This window comes from Rhamphochromis sp. 'chilingali' (genome assembly GCF_963969265.1).
Source record: "Rhamphochromis sp. 'chilingali' genome assembly, chromosome: 9".
NCBI classification, from domain to species: domain Eukaryota; kingdom Metazoa; phylum Chordata; class Actinopteri; order Cichliformes; family Cichlidae; genus Rhamphochromis; species Rhamphochromis sp. 'chilingali'.
This window is the reverse complement of record NC_137936.1, coordinates 7,798,588-7,817,674: the sequence shown is the minus strand read 5'-3', so window position 1 is coordinate 7,817,674 and position 19,087 is coordinate 7,798,588. Positions and strand designations below refer to the sequence as shown.

General features: G+C 38.8%; 2 long non-coding RNA genes across 4 annotated transcripts; one reads left to right on the top strand and one right to left on the bottom strand.

Annotated features, from left to right (window-relative positions):
- The first annotated feature begins 10,684 nt into the window (after positions 1–10,684).
- On the top strand, positions 10,685–13,223 carry LOC308403183. 3 transcript variants are annotated; one of them, XR_013972869.1, is made up of 4 exons: positions 10,685–11,308; positions 11,732–11,872; positions 12,094–12,175; positions 12,707–13,223. It is a non-coding gene; the product is annotated as an uncharacterized lncRNA (long non-coding RNA). The 3 variants fall into 3 exon arrangements; XR_013972871.1 differs by having other exon boundaries at positions 11,694–11,872; XR_013972870.1 differs by lacking the exon at positions 12,094–12,175 and having other exon boundaries at positions 11,694–11,872.
- On the bottom strand, positions 13,016–16,159 carry LOC308403184. Its single transcript, XR_013972872.1, has 2 exons — positions 15,464–16,159; positions 13,016–13,616 (listed from the first exon to the last, which is right to left on the bottom strand). It is a non-coding gene; the product is annotated as an uncharacterized lncRNA (long non-coding RNA).
- Between the last annotated feature and the right edge of the window lie 2,928 nt (positions 16,160–19,087).

Genomic DNA, 19,087 nt, shown 5'->3' with positions numbered 1-19,087 from the left:
ATTAAATATGTTCCATATGTAAAATCTTTAATGATCAGTATCTCAAGAGTTTGTCATTTCACGCACAGCCACGATGTGCCCTGATGCCCTCCAGGTCAAATGTTGATTCTGCAGCAGGTCCAAATCAGTCATCTTCAAGGAATACTAAATAAAGCATTGCGCTGTAATCCTTTTATGCCACATATAATAAAACTCTGAGACTGCACACACAGTCTTCACACCAGATGGGGCTTAAGTGGCTCGCAAATCCTGCCACTTTTATCTGGACGCTCTCCAGTGTAGCTTTAAGTTGGTCCATGATGTCATGCTTCTCAGTGATGTGGCCAGACATGTGATTGTGTTATAAAGAACTATGAGAATACCACAGTGAAACCACAAAAAAAGGTATTGCTTTGTCGTGAAACAAGCTTTTCCAACGTAGATCAACTCTCCATTTCTTCTTACAAATTGGCTTAAGTTTACCCATTTGATCTTTGAATATTGCGGCAAAAAACAACTTGATGGCTTCTGAAACATTTAATGGCTGTGGTCTGTATAATAGAGAAACAAATCCCGGAACTGCGACATGATTTAGAAATGCTATAGCCTCTCAACCAATTATACTACATATAAACAGGAACCACATGCACCTGCCAAGGGACTGCAGATGCAAATTAGCTTTAAGCTAACTTTGGTACAACACATCAAATGGTAACATTCACGCTAATGCTGTACATCAAATAAAATCAATAAAAAAATAATATGACAATGTAAGCTTAAAGCAAATATTTATTCCTCCAGTTTTCTTCCCATCACAACCCCGTAGCCATCTCCAGGCTGAAAAATGAAGCCAGCAAAGAAATAACAAAATCTAGAGTTCCATAAACACTCGAGGCTCTAAAAGCAAGGAAAGGCCCATAAACTGCCATGCTAAAATGGCCAATTTTAAAGCAGAAATAAATACGTTTACAGTCTCATACCAAAATATCCGACATAGCTGGAATTACTTTTTAAAAAATTATGTCTTTACATTTTTTTTTAGGGTGAAGGTTTTCAATATTATGCAAGTGCCAGCATTGCCTGACAGTGGATGGCAGCTACACAGGCAGCTGTAGCTGCTAGCTCTTAGCTAATTTGAGACACTGAACTGAACATTTCAAGTGTGCAGCTCAGGGATGCTCCCCGACCAAGAGGCTGGTAGATCATACTTTTACTGACCCTTATAGTTTCGACTCTTGTATAGTTTTGTAAAATATTTAGTTTCGGAAAAGATAAATACAGGCATGTAGTCATACATATGCCATGTTACTCCTAGCTTAAGCTATGAGAATATTTATTACACAATTATTAATAGATCTGTATTTCAGTATTACCAGAAAAATAGTAACTAAAGCTTTATAATTTAAACTCACTCCCAACATGTTGCAGGTATTGCTGCTAGAAAGAAACAAGGCAACTGCTGTCAGCTTGCAATAAAGTACAAGAAAATTTGAAGATCCATCAGTTTATCTGAACACAGACGGATTTCATTTTAGTCTCTCATTAGTTTAGTTTTGTTGCCTCTGTGTAAAACAACACTTACCAGCTACATACAATTATAAAACCTACGTAATTTAGTTGTATTCACCACACATACATAAGTGGTTTAGCTCTCACACATTCATTATTCAGGGGACACAGCAACCTCAGTACATCAGTCTTCAACAATGTATTCATTTTTGTCCAAACTTAATAACTGTTACAGTGACAAAAATGGGCATTTAATCTCTAGGCACTTGCTGCTGTTGAGCATACAAAATGTATCAGATCACACATCTCTTTTGTCAGTTAAATGCTGCAGATAGCATAAATGTATGGATGAGAAGGAGGAAAATTTAGTGCAATTATTGCAATTGTTCCATTGTTCAAAATATGCTGTATACCAACCTTTTATTCTTTGATAAAGAAATTAATTTGAATCCAGGAATTGCAAATATCAGTGAATAACTGACAACAGTCTTAACTGTATTTTGCATTTAGTGCTAATTAGCACATTAAATAAAATGATAAATATTATACCTGCTAAACATCTACACTAGCTACTATCAATGTGTTGTTGCATGTTGCAGCTAGATCTTGCAAATAACCATCACTGTTCAGTTATTAGAGTGAAAAAATGTGGAATGATGACCCTTCCAAAGCAATCACCAAATAGTGAGTATGATTGACAGTATCAATAAGAACAAATAGGTGCAGAAAAATAGAGAGAATATGCATGTGCATAAGATAAAGTTTTATTTTGTGAGCAAAAACAGCATAATTTCGAGGGACTCATAGGCATGTGTAGTCCTTTATCTGGTAATTTTGCACTGATGGCTTTTCCTTTGGATACACTACAGGGAAAGTTCTGCTTGGCTTGGGACAATTATACGACAGCACAAGCTCCTTCAAAGGGTCTGATTATAATGAATTAGTTAATGTAAGCCTAGCTTAAACACATTATCCTCCCTGTTGGATATGCCTAACGTACCTGCTGGATGCAAATCAGTGTTTTCTCACAACAGAGAGGGTTTGGTAGAATCGTAATTAGATTATTTACACATAACCACGGACACATGATTTTATTAATGGTGAATTTGCGATGCATGCCTGAAGAAAATAAATGCAAATTCTGTTAAAAAGACCCATATTTTATCAGCCCACCAGTCTCTTTTAATAATTCCAATCAATTTTATATATCCACACCAGTTACAGGGCTGTCAATAAGCTCATACTAAATAAGACAATTAAGTGGTTGCCTAGTTCCTCAGTCACGCATCAATTCTTGATGCAAGCAGTGAAGGAAAGAAGAAATGAGGGATTCCTCCAAAGCTGTTCTCCAACATTCAGTAGTTGCTTCCCTACAATTAGTGTTTGACATTTTGCAGCTGCACGGTTCAATGCCCCCCCCCCCAAACCCCCCGATCTCCCATCCCTGCCCCTTCTGTTCTTTAATCTGCCTGTGCACACTGAAACCACTTCTGCATGGGGCATGCAGGAAAGATGTGGAGTCCCGACGTTCTTCAAAACCTCATCATTAACCTTCTGGGATGACATGAGCAACAGCTGAGTGCCACCAGGATTCTCCACAGTTACATAGTGATGGACAGTTGACCACACCAAAACTGGCGTGCATATCAATTGACATGGATCGGCTATGCTTCCCCACACGGTGACTTGCAACCAAGAAAGTTTATGAATGAGGAGTTTAAAGAGTTAATTAGCAAGTAAAAGTGCAGCAGTGAGCACTGTGAGTGCAAGAGTTGAAAAGACCAAACATTTGTAACCATTTTAGAGCTGCTGCTGCTGGAGCATACAATATAACAGATAAGAGCCTTTTAGGACTAAAAAGTCATTTGTAAATGGATTTTTTCCCTTCTTTTCTTTCCAGATTTGTGCAGCTTTACCAGCAGTGTCTGGAGTCTCTCTCAGATGGGTTAACCAAACTGGTGAAAGCACCAAACCTCCGGCCCAAGAGTTTATAAACTATCCCAACCACACATGTAAGGCTGTGCATCTGTTGTTGAAATGTAGGCCTTGTCATGCGCTAAGCCCTCAGTTGATAGCATAATTAAAAGGGCCCTGATGAACACATGACATTGGTTCAAAAATATCATCCGCAAATGCACTAGAAAAATACACTGAGCAGTTGAAGAAGTAGAAGAAAAGAGTTTCTGCTGAGCGCACCACACGTGTTAGCTGCCTGCTGAAGGAGAAGGCAGTGAGCTGAATAGGATACAGGGCTCCCAGGGCACTCTGCTGCATGACATATGTGTTCCATTACAGTTCATTTTCAAACATTTCTACAGGACTTGTGGCTTCGCAGTCTGCTAGAGCAGGAGGATTAGCCCCTCCTGAAATTGATTTATTTCTGCGCCCTAACTGTTTATTAAATATAATTGACCATCAAAGTTGTCAGGGGAGAGGAGGGAGGAGGGAAAAGGAGCTGTACCACAAAAAGGGGAGCTTTTTTTGAAAAGCTATTTATCTAAAGAATGTCTTAGTTAGAGGCTAGGCCGGGAGGCAGAAAATAGGTCATACTTGGTGGTTGCAGGATTAATTAGAGCCAAAGTCATAATAAATGTGATTAGTTGTTGTAAATGACGTGGTAGACTTACAATGCTTTAAAAACCGATTCCTTGAAATAAGTCTCACTATTCAAAATGTAGCTCACATTACAATAAAACAAACGCGCCTTCAAGTGGCCGAGGCTTCACCACATTTCTACTTTCAGTAAATATAAAACACAGATTACACTGTGACTGTGCGTCTTGCCATTAACAATAGAAACAAATCCCAACTGACTCACGTCAGCCATATCAGCCTTCAGTGTGTCACACCCATGGTGGTCTAATCACCATTATCTGTGTCTTAAACAGACTGGTCTCTTTTAAATGCCACACAGATGTCAGACTCACTATGAATAGCCAAACAGTTTTTTTTTATCATTCTTTGTAGTAAGCTTTCTGTTTAAAGAGAAAAATGAACAAACAAAAAGCCAAGCGAGAAAACTAATAATGTTCATTATGTTTCTATCATGCCTCAGATTCCATTTAGCAATTAGCAACAACATTTTTTTTTCACATTTGCAATTTACTGAATACTTAATTACTATAACATCGTGGCAGTTTGAACAGCTAAATGCAGCTTTTAGTAAAGTGTCGATGAAAATGGAAGACAAGTGCAGATGAAAACAAAAACAGCTAGCATGCAGTTTTGTGAGTTTGTCATCAGTCACAGTGCTGAAATAGAAACATTAGAAGCCCTGACTTGTGCTTGTTTTTATTTTTAAACACATGCTAATTAATTCCCATCATCTTATATATCAGAAAGCTGATTGGATTTTGAGGAATGTATGAAGAGGTGGGGAAAGGTTTACCCGACGTTAGCATTTGCCCGTTAGCTACATTGTTAGCTGTGCTTCATTGATTTAAATTTTCCTGATACCCAATCAGACCGTGCCTCTACAAAAACAGATAAAGTGACAACACATAAGTAGTGTTGCACCTGGAGAAAACAGAAACTAAACTTCTACTTTATTATTGGCAGCTGTTACAAAGAAGCCCTTCCTTTCTCCTCACTGTGTCTCTATCTATTAAGTGAAGCATGCAGTGCAGCTGAGAAGTGAAGGTACGAAGCGAGACTATCTTTAAATGACTGTGTTCCATTAGCTACACCTCCCCAACACACAGGTAAGGTTACTCAGATGGTTTTCTTTTTTTCTGTTTGTGGGGAAAGCTAATGTGCCTTTGGAGAAATAGAGCAGAGAGAAGCTGTATACTTTAACTAACATAGGTTAGCTTATAGCGGCAGTGAAAATGATGAATTGGGTACTGTGGTTTTGATGTTGTTTCGGCACCCACTTAGCCCTAGCTTCTTCTTTTTAAAGTATTGATTTGGAGGAATGGGAGAACGTAGTCTGAGCAGAGGTATTGTGTATATCTGACTGCTTTTGTGCCACTGGAGCTAAAACAAGTTGAAAAATGGTGCTGTCCTGCATTTGATGGGTAATACGGGTTGAATTGTTCCTGGTGTTCGTGACAAGCTGTTAGCGAATTTATGTGAAAACTCATAAATTGAGGTAAAGTAAAGCCAAGCTGGTCTTTGAAAGGACTTTCTTCTCATTTTCCTTCAATTTCCATCCTGCCTCATAGTTGAGTCAAAGCTTGTGGAGTCCCTTTGTTCCTTTAAGGTGAAGGAAGAATAGATGTGGCTTGTCTATGCCTTTAAATAACAGGTTCTCCATTTGGTTTTAATTATGCGCAGTAAAAACACATGATGAAGGAGACAGTGTATCCTTTAGATGATCTCTGTGGTCAAAATGAGCTGTTACCTCCTCTAAAGAAGTGCCCAAGAGAGTCACATCCTGGCAATAATGAATACCAATAGGACCCTGAAATTTGTTGACAGTAGGGGAGAATCAGTGTGATTTATCCCTATGCATCACCATCATCTGGCATTTCTTGACTCTTTATCGGACGACATCCACCCTTTGCCACCGACACAGTAGCAAACTGAAACTGTAATGATCTGTGTTATTGATGAAAGCTTCCCACATAACTGAGCTGCAAGTGATTTCTCAGAACACTGACTTTCAATCATTTCCAACATCTGGAACAACTGTCGAATACATAAACAAAGGGCTGGCGTGGGGGTTGGAAATGGGTGCCATCATCACATGGAATTCAAAGGCGAGTGGGGCAGTTAGACACGGAGTTAGTTCAGAGTTTACAAGATGGAATGTAAACAGTGCTGACGGATGGGTGAGCAAAGCTCTCTGTTGTCCCGAGGAAGTCTGGTCTGGAGCTCCAGGACCCCCGCTAACAGGCCCAGATTATGAGGAAACGGGATCTGTTCTCTGCGGAGAGCATTCTTTTCCTTGTGCTGCTTCTTAGAGTGTATCAAAGTCACATCTGAGTCTTCCCCTGTTGGTTTTCTTCCCCTACATCCTGACCTATTGCCTCTCATGCTGCTTGGCTTGTAGGTGATGTACATGCACTGTTCAAATAAGGCACTCCTTCTGGCTGAGCTACTTTAAAGCTTACCTCACTTAGCCATGCTAAGGGCAAGCGCCAGGGGACTTTAGTCAAATAATGAAGTTGGGAGACATTTCAAGCCTTTGGCCAGGTTTGAGATGATGGATGGGAATGTGTAATGAAGACTGATGATTGGAAATGTTATTGTGAAACTTAGAAAAGTTTGCTTCAGAGAGAATAAACATAAAGCATTTAAAAATGTGTCAGCGCTAATCAGAACTGGACTAAACCAATTGAATAAGAAATTCATGTTTCATTCAGTTCAGTTGTTCTTGAGCTCAAAAACACAGGCCTACACCTTGATCTTGATATTCTGCCTCTTTCAATTAATATGAAACTACCATAACAATTAGAGACTAGTCATTTCTTTGTAAGTGAGCAAACTTTGCTTTCTTAAGCAAAATTCACGTCATTATATAATTATTTCCCCCGTAGCACTAATAATTCGCCGATCCATTCATTTCAAAATTTCAACGAGCAGAACCGATGGTTTGAGTGTTATACAAAGCAAAATAATATAGTGTAAGCACAGGTTTTATACATGTGTTCTTCTCTGGAAAGAGTGGGGCAGTTCAGATCATTGAGAGGCAGCTGAAGGCGAATCAATATGTGTTTGATATGAAGAAGAAGAAAAAGAATTTGCCGGGCACTGCGTGGGCTCCTGCGGTTTTGAGACAGCTGTTCTCCGGACTGATGTGCAGAGGGCTGCATTATTCCAACTATCGCAACATTAAAACCTGAAATCGGTGTAATGGCCGGCCTGCACGATGAGTAGAAATGCACAAAATATTACTTATTGTTGGATCCTGACCCATCGCTGCGTTAATGAAGTTGATGTTTTGGACTTCTTGTTCTGCATTTTTTTGTCAACTGTGTGAGGTCAAATTAAAGTCATCAATTAATATTTCCATCTGAGCCTTATTAATTAGTGCATTTTGACAGAAAGATCTGAGAAACAGAGGAAAAATAAAAAGTAACTGCTTAGAAAAGCCCAAAAAAGACATTTCCACTGTGGACTAGTCTCTGTGTAGAAATGCGACTAAAAGCAGAATACTACACACCTGTTGACTTGCTGTGCAATCTAAAAAGTTGTCTCCCTCTAAGGCAAAACACATGCTCATGTACGACTCCCTCCCTCAGTTCACTTCAGTTAAACTGTGTTCTGTTTCATCCAAATACCAGTATTACTGAGGAGAAGAAGTATGCGGTGCTCAACTCTAAAGACTCAGGGTGAGGACTCGGTGAAGACTTACAGGACAGCAGCAGAGTTTTGGCACTCCACATTCATCATAGTGAGCCACCCACCAGTGCCAATTACGCACTTGCACTGACAACCTGTTCCCCTCTGATTCCAAATAAATGAGGACTCCTGGTGACAACTATCACAACTGTATTGAGCGCAAAGTAAGACGCTTTATTTTTTGTCAGTGTTACATTCGAGGCAATTTGCAGTAAACTGCATGCTGCAAACCTTAGTTAACACATTTGTCTGATTCATCTAAATACTCTACTCTCTAAATTTTGTGCTCTGAAAGGGAAACTCCCAATACGCGATAAAGCCGCATGAATGGAGCTGACACTGTGCCTCTTTAGTAAATATTGACAGTGGCTTCTTAGCATCAAAAGTGGGTTCTGCGCTGAAGTAGACCAATAGTTTGTATGAGCCTCTCAGCATGAAGTTACAATGGGAGGATTAAGCCCAAATTACCAGTATGGCGACAGGGCTTATAATTAAGAAGAATTTATGGTTCAGTGCAGGTAGCATGTTTGCAGTCTGCTGGTAGTCCAGGGATTGCCCGTCGGCTTGCAGAGAGCTCTGTTATTGATAGAGGCATCTATGTGGTTCAACCGGTGTGTGGTCTGTTGTTGGTCTGTCAGCCAGCCACAGAGAAGCACAAAATCCTAATATATAAAGTGCTGAAGGGAAACAGAGTGTTAAAACCAATGAAAAGTGTCCACTACAGCCACTGTCTGTGCTTTTCATGCTGTACTTTTTAATCGTTGAACTTTTTTTGACGGTTCTCCTGTTCCCAACCAGTCAGCATTTGGCAGATGCATAGGTCATCCGCGTCCAGTGATGTGCAGTTGGGATTTTGGGCTATTCTGGAAAACCCCTCTCCGCTCACTGTCCGAACTGAAACGTGTATGCCGACGAACATATTTCTAGGACCATAAATTACACTTTACTCCCCTAGTTTCCTACCTCCCCTCTGAGTAGCTGGTCAGTAAAGGTGGGAGGTTGTAGTTCTAAAAATTGAAAGCACATTTTAAGACTAAAATGAAAACTCTCATACTTTGCATTTGTGGAAGAGATATCCCTGCAGCACCAGCAAAATGAATTACTTTGAGTTGGACTGTATAATGGAACAAACAGAGGTTGAACAGTCATGAATAACTATAGCTGGAAAACCTTGTTGTTGCTGTTATTTTATCTTCTCGTTGAATTAAATAAATGCCATATTACAACGTCCCATCTGCCCACATTTACTCTCCTAGATACTTTGGGGGGGATTTGGAAATGCTGTTTTAGCTAATTGCTAATATGGACATGGACTCAAGTGTTGTTGAAATTGAATTTGTTTTCTAATGCAGTTTCTCAGAGAAATAATATTGTGCTAAATCTTCAAAGTTCCTCTCTTAACTAATTTGCTTCTAGTTCAAGGTTTCTGTGAAGCTAATCAGCAACCGGCATTAGAAACTAAATGGGAAAAGATATGGGGGAAGTTTACATAGAAAGGAAACAAGTTTTCAATATCAAAAGCTAATTTCCCCTCCAAACCTAAATTCTTCAGATAGTGGAAAAGTGTAACCCTCAGCATGACATATTAAACATTAAGCATGGGAGAAGTCGGCACAATAGAGAGCAACCTATTTTAAAAAATGTTTGTTTCAAAGTTGGTGTTTCCTGTGATTGCGTGTCCTTATCACAGCTGGGTTTTTGACAGACATCGACACCTACTTGTAATCACTTGCTCATCTGTGTGCTGACTGTATGTTATCCACTCACATATGCTGGGATGCATGCAGGACAACCGAGGCACATCTCCTCCTGTCGCCTGAAAGCTCCTTGTCGGGTAAGAGTGAGCAGGGAAACAAGAAGCTATCAGTCAGGTCCTGACCCGTTTAATGAGACATTTCTGCTCCAGAGAACTGTCACTGATATGAATGATGAAAAATCTTCACTGTCACTGCTCTATTTTTTGGCCTTGTCATAAAATGTTGAATGCATGCGAGAGGAGATTCAGATTTAGAGTGGCGAGATATGCCGTCATCTCCACTGTGTGCAATACCAGATTTCATTCTGAGCATTATGGGCATTTATGATGTCGCTATAGCAGTGAAATGTGTTTCGTTCCTTTATGGCATAATAACAATTTAAGATTTTGATGTAAAATGCAGGTGATTGCCTGAGCGCTTTATGTCCCATACTGTGCAAGAATATAGCAGAGCTCACATTTGCAGCTGCTTTTGCCAATACTTGGTGATTGTTTGCTTTTCAGTCAATTTAAAAAACAAAAAAAAAAGGCAAACAAAGAGAAATATGTCTTTGGCTGTTATCTGTGAGACAAAACCTGGTGCTGCTCCATACAAGTAGTAACCAGAACAAAAAACCCAAAACAACAAAACAACAACTTGGAGGCTAAACCTGGCTGTACTTTCCTGCGGTGATAACGGTTAGGGAACAGGATGTTTGTTTTCTTGTTAAATTGCAGTGGCTGTTTGCACTCTCTTCACAAAGCTCTTACGTCCTTAGACAATCAACAACTATCATCAAGAAAGTCTATATTTTGGTGTGGAAATGGACGGAGACTGTCCACGGTCATGATTACAACATACTGTACACACACTTGAATTCGACAAATTTGAAGAACAATGGAAAAGAGCTGGAAAACTGATTTATCAAAGGTGAGTCACACAAAATCTAACATGTCAGTCAGTTTACTAATGGACCTTATATCCAGAATGTAACTATGGAACTCCAAAGTGTTCAAAATTAAATAAATAAATAGGTCAAGATGAAATAAATAACTATGTGAATAAATAAGACACAGATATGTAATGTGAGAATGATATTGTGAAATAATGGAACACATTTTGAAAACAATGCTCATTATTGTGAAACATATTACATTCTGTTATATAAATTTTCTTATTATTGTGAAATATTATTTCATGGTCATTATTTTTCACAATAACAGAGATTATTCCTGAGGCATTTTATTTATTTCCAGCCGTTTATATTCCAAAATGACCTTTTTTCAAAGTCAGTCTTTATTTCAAAATCCCGTTTTTCCCGATGGTCTATTTATTTCATAATGCGACTTTTCAGCAGAATGACTTTGTCTGTCAATCAAGAAAGACAGGGCGGAGCCAGTTGTGTGATTGGTTGCTCCTTTACTCAGACATAAGTAATAGCACATGAATTGTCGATTTAGGTTTAATGGTGCAATGCATCTCCTATGCAGCTGGCGGCAGTATGCAGCTCAAAATAAACTTAAGGCACCGACAAATGCAAAACACTGGGCGCGAATAACGTTACAGGTGTATCAATTCTTGTGAAGGGCATGGCTGCAGGAAACAAGTCCGTTTCTGAGTTACTCAGAGAAGTTGCTAACCGCTTAGATTGAACGTCTTCACCTCAGTCTGCGTATTGCAGCAGTGTACTGGAGATGAAGTGGTCCCTGGTCCAAGTTCTCATCACAACCGCACAGTGTTAACGTTAGCAAATGCTAACGCTATCACAGCTAGCTCCACTCCACGAAACGCTGTTCAGGGTAAGTAACGATATGTTATTATTGCTTGGTTAGTCTGTCTGTCTGGCAAAAATGAGCTTTTTAATCAGTTTAGTCACAGATTTTTTTTAATACTGTTTTTTATCATAGCAAAGAATTATATAAATTAGGTAAGAGAAAATAATTGTCTTCTGGGTTAATGTCTGTATTACTATTTACATTGTTGTAGGTAATAGTTATTCATGACTGTTTTAAAGTGGCTTATCTTCTGTGCTAATATGGAAGACAAGTAATCTATGTGAAAGAAAAGAAAGCAATTTTAGTTCAACGTAGTGATTTTGTAAGTGGGTATAATTTGAAAATGCTTTTACTAGTACAGTGGATGTTCTTTAAATATTTAACATTTAAAGTGTGTGTCACTTTACAGACTCCAACTTCAGTTTTGGTTTGGTCTCACCGTTGTAGGTCATAACACAAACAAGTCGTCAAGTCAAGCAGCTGAGGAAAGGGCTTAAGGAAACCATGGTATGGCCGCTTCTGACAGAAAGATCAGACATCATTTCTCCTTTCTTACCAAGGGAATCAGAGACTGCTCCCTGTTGTGAGGTAAGGTCAGGTCACATCTTTTAACATCTGAATAGTAAAGCTATTTGGTTAATTTATGAAGGATGAACATTAATTGTTGACACAAAACACCAATATACTGTTTTGTATGCGTGGGTTAGTTGAACAGCTGGCTTACATTTAATAAAAATACACCTAATGTTGCTGATGCTCTTAAGACTACAAGATAAGTAAAGCTATAAAATGACTGTGGCCTGCCACAGAAGATGAAGATGAGGAAGAAGAGGAATGCTCTCGAGGATAAATGCAGAGTGGCAGGTTACCTTCAGTCCTTCATTGAAAATGGTAAGTCTGCTGCGATAGGTATTTTGCCATTGGTTTTCTCTGATTATACTTTGGTAAATTACATACAGTCCAGTGATCTTGGGTCATTAACAAAGTACACTATAGTAGAGCTGGGCGATATGAGATTTTTTCATATCACGATATTTATTTTTATTTATTTTTTTATAAAAAGGACAAGAGCGGTGAGGTCTATCGCAATAGTTTAATTTTTCTATTGAGAAAAAGTTATTTCGCAATACATATCGTTATCGTTCTATCGCACAGTTCTACGCTATAGTATAATTTTTTGTTATTTGCTCCATGCAATACATAAGAGTGGTGGCATTATCAGTTGCACTAGAATTGTATGTAGACTACTTTTAGCTTTGTTAACATAAAAATATCTATAAAAGCTACAACAGCAATTTGAGTGGGGCAAAAATGTCTGGTACCCTGTATGTAAGTAGTCATCTTTTATGGTATTTCTCCATAAAAGATTCAAAATAATGAATATAGGATGTCATTATAGTTTAAAACGATCTTCTGTTGCAGCATCTTGTGCACAACAAAAAGCCCTCATCAAGTTTTGGACAGGATGGGAAGTCTTGCCGAGAAATGACTGTGGAAGTGGTCAACAGCAATCTTCCAAAGTCTTCCACCGGTTTTGAAGTACTACGTCTTCCTGCACACTACTGTACCTATGAGTCATTTCTAATGGACATTCAGGTGTGTCTCAACTCTACTGACTCAGGTTTTGGTCTGGTTTACGATTGATTCCATAACCACATGGTAAAATTAGACCATTTCTTCTTTCTTGCATCACATTACTGTACTCGGTGTTCAAAGAAACGGACAATCTAGTGAGTTCTAGTTCTTTTTAATACACTTGACAGTGAAAAATACAGAGTACAGGTGTGCATTTATGGCTTTTTTAATATAAACTGATGAAGAGTTCAGATATCAAAATCAGTTGTTCACTGTACATTATAAATTACACAATATGTTTTGTTTATACTCGCTACTGATACAAAAAAAATTTCTAGAAAAAATTATTTGAATTAAGATGTTACACTACTCTACTGTGTTCATTGTATTAAATCTGCTCAGAGTTGACATGTACTGTATATCCAACCAAGAAATGAATATCATTAAAGTGACAGCTGTATAAAACAAATCCTGTTTTATAGCCACTCACTGTTTTGTTGAAAATGAAATTGGTTATGCTGTTTTGAGTCAGTATTAGCTACAAAGCTGTAGAAATTTAAAAAAAAAAAAAATCCTCCTGACATAGAAACTGATTAAATGTAATAATGTCTTTCTACAAGTGATTTTGAAGTATTGGTAGCACAGCAGGGTCTTGTTCATTCAGTGCATCTGGGAGCTGAATCTCAGGAATGGTGATCTCATTTGATGGGCAGCGATTATGTTGTCCTGTCCAGTCCACACCATAATCCTCATCAACCTGAAAGAGCATGCACATGTTTTAAATCTAAACTGAAGAGGTGTTTCCTGCAGCTGTTCCTAGATGGACTTATTGAGTCTGCCAGGGCCTATGTGAGTTGCTTAGGCATTGGCTACCAACTAATTATTCATTCACCCATTCTAGGTCAGGATTGGTTCTCTTCAGGTATAGGGCTGGGCGATATGACCCAAAATTCATATCTCGATATTTTTTAGCTGGATGGCGATATAAGATATATATCTCGATTTTTTTTTTTTTTAAGCCATAAAGTAAGAACAAAAAGAGAGGTCTTAGTCAAAGCTGTGTCCCAGATGTCACACAGGCACTTTTATTAACATACAGCACAGATGTACATGAAAAATTACTCAAAATTAAATTATGAGCATTCATTAAATAATCATGCTCCATAAATAAAAGAAAACAAGGTTGTTTTTGTGCTAAACAAAGAGCTCACAATTGTGCAGTCAAAATGTAAACTAAAAGACGCTGAGCGTAATAACAAAGACAGATTTCACAGCTGCTCTGTTCTCAAGTTTTGCTGTGTGACTGATAGCCTGGAGTTTGAAATCCGCTTCATAACCACGTCTCTTACAGGTGCCATTTATGGTCCTTATACACACACAATACGGTAATATTACGTTGATGCACAGTACGTATCACTCCGCGAAGCTCCTCGGTAGCCGTAATGCGCCGACAACCTATCAAGCGGTGCAGCTCCGTAGCTTACCAAAGTCGTACTCAAACATTTTGACAGATTGCTGAGCGCCGTGTACCACATAAAATCGGTTCGCGGCCATCAAGCACAACCAGAATTCATACATAAGGCGCGCTATCAACTTTTGAGAGAATGAAAGGATTTTAGGGTTAGCGCTGTTAGCTCGTTAGCGCGGTTAGCTCGTTAGCACGTTGACGCCGTCCAGCCCCACGCATGGGGCGATGCGCAGTAACTCGTTAACGGAGATTTGCCGTGTCCGTCTTGTCGCTGCCTGCACGTGAAGCGATGGGGGAGGAGGGGGAGTTGTCTTCAGTGAAGGCGAGGCGGAGTAACGTTGCGTAGAGACAAAAGTGGACGAAAGAGAGGCAAACTTGCGGCTCCACAACTATAATTATAACGTAACATAGACTATATCGATATAAAGGATATTGTCACATCTTATATCTCGTATAAAAATATATCGATATGTTTTAAAAACTCGATATATCGCCCAGCTCTATTCAGGTATAACAAATTTAACTTTGTTTAAAGTATTGCCATCTATACCTGACAGGTGGGATAAAAGAGAATGGCTTGGGAGGCGCACAGCAAATCTCAAAGTTTTCCAATTAATGCTGAAAGAACCAAGGATGTAAATGTATTCTTGTTTTAGCTTTACCGAAGACACCAGAGAAAGTATATCTATAATGCTGCTGAAATAGACAAAACCATTTCAATAAACTCGCTATTTAACATCAACCTTGTTATGCATTATCAGAGAACAATCAACTGCAAACAGCAATGAAACATTCAACTATGTACTATTTAAAGCACTAATGACCCTGTTGTCTAACAAGATGTGATAAGTAAGTAGACTGTGGAAAGCTGGTGGGTCTACTCTCTGTGTAAAAGGTTCCTACAGGCTCCACTGACCCCAGTCTCCGAGTTAACACACTAACAGCTAACACTGCTAAACGTGTCTCAACGCCGAGATGGCGCCGATAGCTTTAGCCGTAGCTGCCCCACTTAGTTTAGACAGTAACAAAAAAAAGTAAGCGATAATAATTCATTGTCAAACGTCATAATTAAGGTCAACACCTAAACAATGCTGTGTACAGAATCACACAGGTGCTCAATTACAGCATAAACTTACCTTAGACCATCCTCCGTCATTTTCCTCCTAATTGTGCTCGGAGACACAGAAAACGTATCGGCAATTACCCCGACGGTTATCCCGGACAGCATAAAAGTCCTGAGTGCTGCACCGGGATTTCTAGACGTGGACGGCCAACATTTGAAGACTGTTCTTCCTCGGCGTATTCCAAACGAACACGGTGCTGAATTGATCTTAAACCTTTGACAATGCTGTCATCGATGCGAACATCTTGAAGAGCAATTATCATCCCAAGCATTTCAGAAACATCTAAACGACTCAAAACAGTATCTACAGGTAAATGATCCCTCTCTATCTGATTTGCTTAAATGAGCAGAACTGGCTGAAGTTCACACCAGTCCGCCATCCTCCGTGACTTTTGACCTAGCACGCTGTTGCTAGCTGCAGTAGCCGTCCGCGGAGCCGGTATCCAGGAAAACTAGTCGATGGTAAACGATAAGCCAATAGGTGCAAAGGTCCAGCCCACTTACATTGATTGACAGACAAAGTCATTCTGCTGAAAAGTCGCATTATGAAATAAATAGACCATCGGGAAAAACGGGATTTTGAAATAAAGACTGACTTTGAAAAAAGGTCATTTTGGAATATAAACGGCTGGAAATAAATAAAATGCCTCAGGAATAATCTCTGTTATTGTGAAAAATAATGACCATGAAATAATATTTCACAATAATAAGAAAATTTATATAACAGAATGTAATATGTTTCACAATAATGAGCATTGTTTTCAAAATGTGTTCCATTATTTCACAATATCATTCTCACATTACATATCTGTGTCTTATTTATTCACATAGTTATTTATTTCATCTTGACCTATTTATTTATTTAATTTTGAACACTTTGGAGTTCCATATGTATCTGGCAGCAGACACTCTTATGCTTTATATGACATATATGATCTAAACCAGGGGTGGGCAACTCCAGGCCTCAAGGGCTGGTGTCCTGCAGGTTTTAGATGAGTCCTTGATCCAACACAGCTGAATTAAATGGCTAAATGACCTCCTCAACATGTCTTGAAGTTCTCCAGAGGCCTGGTAATGAACTAATCATTTGATTCAGGTGTGTTGACCCAGGGTGAGATCTAAAACCTGCAGGACACTGGCCCTTGAGGCCTGGAGTTGCCTACCCCTTTTCTAAATGAAGATTTGATGTTTAGTTAAGTTTAGCCTCAAAGAAAAAAATCTCCCAAGTCTCCAAAACCAACAGAAATAAGTTTTAGTAATGTTCACAATTCAGTTTAGCCCAATTTACATTAAGCAAATCATCTAGTTTACTTATTTCATATGTATAGTGCTTATTCACAGTCAACTAAAGGTGGTTTAAATTATAAGGTAAAGATTTCATTGTTCTCACAAGTCTTGGCAATCAGAGAACAAAGAATATAACCATCCTAAATGACAAACATCAAAAACTATTCACAGTGAAAAAAGAAACTTAGGGTTACGATTAGCACCTATGCGGACTCAGAGCTCAAAGTGTTAGCTAGCGACCTCAGGGAGGGTAAGCCTTTAGTCATTTACGTCCTCTCATGAAACCTTGGGTGGTGTGTTTTGCATGTTGCTGCTATGGTGTTGTGAAACTGGACGTGTTAAGTAAAAGGCAGACCTCGAGATCACTGTTCGCTCATATTGTAGTGACTTGTTAGTGACAGCGTTGACCCACCCTGCCTTTTACCCTCTGTTATCTGCCCATTTTGACTCTAATATGGATAATTTACAAGTTATTCATAATGATGTATTAAACAAACCTGGAAACCAGTAACCGGGACCATAAGCTCATCAGAGAACTGTTGACTCTGTTCAATAACCTAGTTTTGGAACCAGAAGAGTCCGTCTCCGCTGCCTATTAGCAAAAATGCAGATTTAAGGCACTTCTGCATTATTTCCCTTTTCAGACACAGAAGCTACGCCTCTGCCCATGTTCAGTATTTGGTTTTCCACCAAGAGTTTACAGTTGGGTCTGTACTTAGCTCCACTGTTGCTTGGGCAAATTACCATTGTCAGGACGCTATCGTGCTTATTATGGCAATGCACAGTAGCATTAGCTATTCTGCAGAAAAACCTACTCGCTTTGCAGTTATCTTGAAATTTTGAAATTACAAATTTGACATGGTAATGGTGCTAAATGAAAAGTCATTTTGGGTTAATTTTGAGGTGAGCAAAGAATGTTTGCTGCAAATTTTATAGTAACCCAGGTAAATAGTCAAATTCCCATATGTCAATGTCATGTTGGTGCATAAGGAAGTGAAAGTTTTTGAAGGTTTTATGAAGCAGGAATCATCCTTTGGTGATCATGAATAATTCGTATGACATTTGTGGGCAATCTGGGATATAGCTATTTAGATATTTCAGTTGCGATTAGGGTAGATTAAGGACTAACAGACAAATCAGTACTGCTAACTATTGTTAAGTCACTAACAGTGCTTTACAAATCACAGTTTTTGCAGTAACACATGAAACATTGTCGAATTTGATGACATTGGCTGATGAGAGCAGAATAGAAAAATCCACAGCATTGCTTTCTCAAATAAGTGACAGCCTCCCTAATCCCATAATGCAAAAATCCTTATTTCTCAGTCTTATATCTTCTCCACATTGTACTGTCCAAATCTATATTACATGCATTCTGTAGCTGACAACATAACTGCAAACAGTCTCCTGTGTCAGAAGAGAGGAAGCTGTTAAGATGGGAAACAATAGTGAATATGGTATAAACATTACAGTCAATTTCATTTAATGAAAATCAGTTTCATGTAACAATTAGTGTTTGTGAAGTTCTGAGACTAATTTATTTTTCTTATTATGTTTACAGTGCAGTATATGAGCACAGTAAGTCTGTGGTGCCCTATGGATTTGAGTGTAATATTGCTTCCAAAACCCCCCAAAGCTCTGTCTCACTCACTGTTGTATTTCAATTGCATTCAACTGACAAAATCAGAAATAAGAACTTGGGCATAAAATGTATCAGCAAAAACCACAGTGGACAGTCTATGTTAAATATAGAAACATGGCTGTTGTGATTGTTAAAGATCGTGGATTTGATATGAGGAATGCCACTGATAATCATCACCATGATGGAGTAATGTGCCGCAGATGCTCTCTAATGCCTTGCCCGAAAATTGTTTTATTTGGCACTTTGACACGACTAAAATAGAAACTCGATAAAAAACGGCTGACTCTGTTGTCATCTTATTTGTGGGAAAGAGTTTTAGAACTTTTTCTCTTTGATCAGACATCAATTGTTGCCGTCATAGGGACACCATTTCTCTGTCTTTCAAGCTTAGGGCAAGGAGCCAGAGAGGCGTGGTGAGGGGAATTGCTTTTTTGAAATTATGTTAAAATCCCTGAAGATATATATATATATATATATATATATACACACACACACACACACACACACACACACACACACACACACACACACACACACACACACACACACACACACACACAGTGGGGCAAAAAAGTATTTAGTCAGCCACCGATTGTGCAAGTTCCCCCACTTAAAATGATGACAGAGGTCAGTAATTTGCACCAGAGGTACACTTCAACTGTGAGAGACAGAATGTGAAAAAAAAAATCCATGAATCCACATGGTAGG